At 35.4% G+C, this 7,575-nt stretch overlaps 1 pseudogene; it reads right to left on the reverse strand.

Moving 5' to 3' along the window:
• Positions 1 to 1,265: 1,265 nt before the first annotated feature.
• LOC120524607 lies at positions 1,266 to 2,248 on the reverse strand (annotated as a pseudogene).
• Positions 2,249 to 7,575: the final 5,327 nt, after the last annotated feature.

The raw sequence follows: 7,575 nt of genomic DNA on the forward strand, positions 1-7,575 counted from the left end.
TTGAAGGGGTGGAGGTTAGAAATGTCCAAATTCATTAGTACTCTTATAGTAGAGGATGTACATACCAAGATGGTGTGGAGAATAGACAGGCTGCTAACTCTACTGCATTTATGTAGTTATTCCGATAAATAAACACATCATGCACAACCTGAAAGAGTGATTTTTAAATGCACAATGGAATGTATTGACATCTTCTTTTAAGAAATGGGAAAAATAACAAGTTATATCAGTTAAATACAGTAACAATTTACACATTGTCTTGACACTATTCAGGTGACCCCTGTGAGAGTAAACTTAGGTTGTAATGTTGTTCAAAGGGAATTTGTTAAAATTCTGAACCAGTCTCATTATTCAAAGTTTTAATAAAAACAAAAATGTGTATTTATGCATCCATGTTTTTGCATGTTTCTATGAACATGATGAATTCATTATTCTACATTCTATTTTATTGTGTGTATTTCCATTAGTATAGTTTGCAATTTTGTGCTTTGCTTACAGCTTATAGATTAAATTACACATCAAATGAAAGTACTGTACATTTAATTTCGCCTTCATCAAAAATGTGTTTAATATATGTCAATAAAGATAACATAATGTACTACAGAAAAATATAATAGTTTTGATTAAAAAAGCAGAATTCATATTTGCGTTCTTGTGGAAAAATAATAAAAAGTTGATCAGTATTGATCAATCTGGTGTACGTGACAAAAGCCATGCAGGGCCTGTCCTGTCTATAAGTGCACATGACAAACTTCCTGTTTTTCCTAACAGACAAAAAACCACAAGTGACCAACTGATGAACTTTAAAAATATTGTAAATGCTGATCCAAGCAAATTGGTGTAAGATGTAATGTTTTAAAATTCTTGTGCAACTAAAGTCATAAGACAAAGACCCTATAAAAGATTTGGGACACCGACCCCTTGGGGCAGATGAAGGGAGGTGTCCTAGAACTGTGCTTCTCTGTCATTTACCTTTGCCTGTGTGTTAATAAAAGATTTTTATTAACTTTAATTATATCTCTCTGTCTTCAGTCACAAGAAACGACACTATAGAAAAAGTGTCCACATTCTTCAAACAGTTAGTGTGCTTTTATACTCATTTACTTGATGCCACAGATTTGCAAAAGTGTTCACAAGCAATGAACAATTCTTAAATTAAGTTTAATTAAATACAAATAGTAAATAAGTATAAATATACTGAAATTTGCCTGCTTAGGTATTGCTTGCAGTTGTTTTTACTATTTAATGCAAAAAAAAAAACACAATTACTTCACTGAAAACTTGATATTGATTACTTTACCTTCCCTTCCCCTACTTATCCTTTTGTAAAGTTTCTTTATAGCTGCCTTCATCTCATCAGTTTTTAGTGTGTAAATAATGGGGTTCATCATTGATGGAATTGTAGCAGACAGAGAGTTATTAAGAATCCTTATATTGGAATCAACAAATTGTGCTGTAACGTATGTAATTGCCAAGGGAACATAAAATATGATAACCAAGATGATGTGTGAAATACAGGTTTTTAATGCTTTCTGCCTTCCATCAGTTGATGCAATTTTTAACAGCGCAACTCCAATAAGTATGTAAGAACAGAGAATGAGGCCTAGTGGTGTAAAAAGAAACAATGCTGTATCGAGCCATCCAGCTATTAGGTTTGGGTAAGAATCGTTGCAGGCTAATCTATACACAGGTCCATGATCACAAAAATAACTGTTTATCACAGTCGACTTGCAGAAGCTGAGTCTTGTGATTAGAAGCACAGTAATGGATAAACTGACTGCAGCAAACATCCAGAGTGACACTATGAGTCCTACCATCCTGCTGTTAGTATTAATGCTGTGATATTGAAGAGGGAAGCATATGGCAAGAAAGCGGTCATAAGCTAATATTACCAGTGAAACTGACTGCATTGAGTTAAAGAAATGAACAAAAAACATATCAGCTAAACACGCTTCATATGAAATAAAACTGGAGTTAAAAAGAAACATTTCTATTACTTTAGGGATGACAGCTGTAGTTGTGCCTAAATCGACTAACGCCAAGTGAACAACAGCAAGATATTTTGGATTGTGAAGACTTTGATCTAAATTTATTAATATAATAACAAATACATTTGAAAACACTGCAAAATATACATAATAAATAAAAAAATATAAAAACAACTAGCAAAGGGCATGTCACGTAAACCTCTTATATAAAACATTTCTGGACGAACAAATATATTATTTGCAGAATAATTTAAACTCATCACAAGCAGATTCTTGGCTTTTTTCTTCAGTGTAATACACTTTTGTCTAGGGAAGAAAGCATTAGATATTTACTGTTAATTTTCATAGATAGATTGATTAATTTGTTTATTTGTTGTGAGGGGTAATTTGGCTTTTTACAGAAGCTCTTTTTATAAATAAATACATCAAGAGATAGATAAATAAATTAGATTAAAATTTGAAAAATGCACCATAATTATGTGTCTTAGAAATAATATAATATTCCTGATAATGAGGTTAATGTGTGTTCTCAACATGCTCATAAGTTGCAAAATAATAACATGTAAGGTGAGAAATCCTAAACAATGCAAACATATCAATATGCTCTACGAGTATTTTGTCCTCCCCAGTTTGTAAAATATAGTAATTTCACACAATAATACCAAAAAAGGTAATGCTATTGAAGTACTTTTGAAATTGTTTTTCTGCTGAGCATAATGATTTGAACAGAATGCAACACAGTATAAAGTGTTCTAAAGTAGAATCATGCAGATATGCTTTTATAATTTCTAAAAGAAAAAGGTCACTGAAAATTGAATTGAATTGCTTACCAAAGGCACTGATGAATATAAATATTATTAGTTATATCAAAGTTCATAAAATTCTAAAATGTCAGAAAAAAGTTTCGCAATGCAATCTTAAAGAAATAAAAAAGTACTCATTTTTTTCTGGAATTCATCAATACAGCTCCTACTTCTGATTTAAAAAAATAAAGGTTTCTTTAATGTAAAACAAAGATTTAAATCAGTCATGCTGAAAGAGTTATCAAATTCTTACTGTTATATTTTTTTAAAATTTGGTTCTACCTTCTTCACTGTTTCAATTTTAAGGAGAAGTCTTATATGGGGATGGTAATGTTTTTAATGAGATGCTAATCATATTCATAAAACTGACTAATGTTAACCCTTCCTAATTCACTGGGGATGTTTTGTCACATTTACAAACCTCAACAGAAAAATGATTCTGCTTTTAAATGAGCACAATATACACAATTAATACATACAGGCACTTGTTGGAAAAATAAATCTGATGCATTCATTTGTGTAATATCTTTATTTTCATTATAAATGTTTCATAAGAAATGTTTTACATAAAATTATATTACTATTTTTGGTTAAAATACTTTTTCATAAAGCAAGATATCGCTCTTTTATAACAATATGTTATAGATATATTAAGTGATTATCAGTGCACTATGATTTAAAATTCTTCCACATTCTGTATTGGAGGAACTACATTAATTTCTCAGCTATTTTTGATCATAACATAACAAGGTTACAAAAAATTAATTTGCGTCCAGATACTTTCGATATGTTTAAAGCATCCAGAAAGAAAGTATGACATGAAAAGATGCATTCAAATGAAAGATCCTTATTTTATCGGAACAGTTAAAGAAACTTGGAGTGTAACAGGATGCTATGATATTTTACACATGTCCATTACCAAATGTGTTCTGTCCTTTTCCTTCACAGTTTAGTATGGTAATTTCTCAGCTATGTATGTGAAGCAGCCAGAGAGGCAGTAGCATGCAGATCCCCTAAAATCACCACCTCCTCATTACGTATTTACTCTACATTCACAGACTGAACCTTAAAACCATTAATGAGTTTTCCTACCCCCTCATACTCATCTTCCCCACAATTTCCTATTCCTGGTTTCCTCTTCTTCTTTCCTTAGGTCAGTCAAGACCAGGACAATCAGATTTCTACAGGTACATGAAGTTTATGACCTTCATGACCTTATGTAGGTATAGGTTTAATTATATCTGCTTTTAATTATGCTTTCATGCCTTATGGGTCAGCTTCACATTGTATTTTAAAAAACCTGGATGTTGGTCAAGAGCAGGCTTTAAGAATGTGGGGGTTTCCTCAGGGTGCTCTGGTTTCCTTCCCCAGTCCAAAGACACATTGGTTAAGTGAATTGGTGCTGTTAAAACTTGGTATGAGAACTCTGGTGGAAACTGGTGTTTTTACTGCAAGGCGTCAGTTATAACACTGCAGCACTGTGACACCCTCATTTGTTGAAGAATTATTTTCTATCTTGCACCATGTGCTTAGATTATAAAGAGGATTTTTCAGTTATAACCAATAACTTGGAAAATAAAAAAGCAGAGCCTGATACAAAACTCCATCAATTTGTTTGTTACTGGATTTCTATTTTTCTCAAATGTTCTACAAAGACATTTCAATAATATGCAGCAAATTCAGCATTTCTTCCTGATTATGTCTACTCTGATGTCTTACTAAATTGCAGGTTTAACCATCTCAATGAACTCAAAACACGTAATTTCTATATTGCCTCTTCTAGTAAAGTCTTGTTCACCGTGAGTTTCTAAAAGTTGGCATCCCCCCTAGATGTACATATTTCCCATCTGCCTACCCATGCTGAGTTGTCAGATGGTTTACTATAACTTCTCTGATGCCTCACAAAACCTCTTCAACACATTGGTCATTGATTCATTTCGTTTCATAACAGATGTTTTCTTCAGCTAACAGCACAGTCATTTGTAGACGTTATACTGCTAACAGTACATGAAAGAGTGTGATCTTTAACTTGACAACTTTACTTACACTTTGTATCCACTAGTATGGTTGTCACCATGTTACAAAAAAACATTTTAGCTATGGCCTTCAAAGCCAACTTCAATAAAGATGTCTTGGACAGCATCCATTCTGATGCAATGTCCCCCAGCTGCTATTGAGTTTTAGAGGAGGCATTATCCAAAAGTGAGAGTGCTACAAAATATCAAAATACAGATGAGGATACTCGTACATACATTAGATCTTAGGTAAACCATCAGGAGAGACATGATAGGACTGTTCTTTGTGCAGTCACTTTCTTTAAACCAGGTATGTCAACTTAGTTTTACTGAGGGCCAAAAGTAACACTTTATATGCCAAACCATTTTATTTACAAAAACGTACGTAGGTACTTTACTCTCATCAGAATCATATATATATTTTGTGAAAGAATGAAACAACTCTGAGCAAGGTTTGGGGTTTGTGGCCCTGTATACTGTAAACAAAAAGCTAAAAAACAGGTCTTCTTCTCAAAACCAAATACTGTATGAGGTAACAAAGACCAAGATGACGGATTTGAAGGAACAATATAAAGGGGTGGACCGGAAATTAAGCGTGATGGCTGCTGGGTAGATGTGGTGGTGGATGGGAGCGTGATGTCATCTTTGAGGGACCAGAGGGAAGAAAGGAACCCAGAAGTGGAGACTGTCTGAGGGAAAAGTTAGAGAAGGCAAAAAATTTAGCTGCTGTACAGGCTTTTAAATGTTTAAAGTGTCAAGAGAGAAGCAGATCGTACAGTGCAGCAGCAGCAAGCAGCTAATCGAGCAAAAAAGAAGGTTAAAAAAACTGTATTTGTTTCCCATTGTATCACCATTTAAGAGGGGGTTTTGGAGGAGCAACTGCATCTTCTAGGGGTGCGTTCAGCCCCCCTTTTCACTATATATATATATATATATATATATATATATATATATATATATATATATATATATATATATATATATATACAAGTAATGGCATACTGCATAACGTGCAGTGAATACACTTGACTTGAGCATTTATAGTTTTCATACTCTGTCTCTGTCTCTGCTTAGCATTCGTTTGCTCAGAGGTTGATGTGCTCGCTGCTTCCTGAGCAGCTCTTCTTTTCTCCACCCTAGCGGCTTCTTTTCTTTTGTCGGCATCTTTTTGCGTTAAAACTGATTAAGTTAGTTTGTGTGTTGCAATTACTTATTGTGTTTTGTTTAATTTTTCACTTAAGCTGGCACTTAAGTCTTCAATCTCCCTCAAGAATGATTAGCGAATGTCCACAAAGAAAGAGCAGTTCATTAGCTTTTCGTTTCAGAGAGACAGTTTTTGAAGGAAGGTGTAACCTTGGGTGACTAGATCAAGGTCACTCCCACTTACAGAACCAGGGAAACACTGGTTTAAGCGATCTAATTGTAATCAACCTGTAACAATACAATGATGCACGAAATGGCCAAAGTATTCCAAATACCGTAGCTGCTTTAGCATTGTTACTCTCAGTTGCCAACTCAGAGTATATTAACCTACTGTATCTTGTAGAAGGAAAATTTTTTATATTAGCATACAGAATAGCAAATTAACATAAAGAGCCATAAAAAGTAATTAAAAGCTTCTAAAATATTAAGATTAAGCATAAATTAAAATGTTAAGCAAATATGATAGGTCAAGCAAATAGTTAACTAAAAATCAGTAGCCAGCGCCCAATTTTGCCCCAGAATTCCAAGGCCTATGCCCTGGGAGGCCCGTTGGGATCGAATTGCCAATGCCGCCACTCCCTCGTCTGCTGGTCGGAAGTTACGCCGTAGCGCTTGAAGATCTCAGCCTTCAGGAGGGCGCACTGTAATGTTCAGGGCTCAGCTCAATTTGGCCGTATTGGGTTGAGTCCTTGTTATTTTTTGTGTTGAATTATTGCAATAAAGCCTTAAAACTCTGTCTGTCTATCTCGAGTCCTCATAGCCTTTATTTTTATGTAAAAAGCCTTCTGATGATTAATTTTTCGCCACGACAGATTGGTGACCCCGACGTGATAGAATAACAAGGCAGCTGCATGAATCCAGCGGCAGGGGCAAGGCTCTACGAAACAGGCACAGTTGGTGGCCACCTATAAGGTAAGCGATATTTTTGCTAAACTAATTTGTGTGACGTTTCAGAGACCATCCGCCCCTCCAACGGAGACAAGCAGCATTTGGCCTTTCTAAAATGAACAGGTAGGAATAAAGGATGGGCAGACAGACTTAATGGAATGTGTGGAGACTGTACAGCTCATGTATGTGTATGAATGAGAGTGCAGTAAATTGGAAGCTCTGATCTGGGGGACAGACGGCTGCATGGTGCAGAATATAGCTCTCTCTGATCCGGGGGACGGAAGCCTGCATTGTAACAGGTAGTGTTGAAATCCTATCAAATACTAGGGTTGCCCTAGTAGCAGCGAACTGAGAGTATACTAAAGTTGCCTTGACGACGGCTTTCCGAGTATAGATAGGTGTGGAATTCCTGAACTAGCATCTCTTGCTGTGGCTGTATGTTCTCCAGTGAGATGGGAGAGATGTCGTAAAATTCCTGCTTGTCTCGAGAGGGAGCCAATCTTTGGGAAAAGCTAACAGCAGTTCCTTCTGATTGTGCCCCAGCAGGAGAGTTGGTTCAGGTGCGATTGGAGGCCTATCATTACCGCCCCGGAATAGAGACGGGTGTCTGACATGCTAGGTAAAAATTCCTGTTTAGGTACCACTTCCAAACTTGTCATAGAGAGCAAGTGGAAGGTC

The sequence above is a fragment of the Polypterus senegalus genome, chromosome 2 (assembly GCF_016835505.1).
Source record: "Polypterus senegalus isolate Bchr_013 chromosome 2, ASM1683550v1, whole genome shotgun sequence".
Classification (NCBI taxonomy): Eukaryota; Metazoa; Chordata; class Cladistia; order Polypteriformes; family Polypteridae; genus Polypterus; species Polypterus senegalus.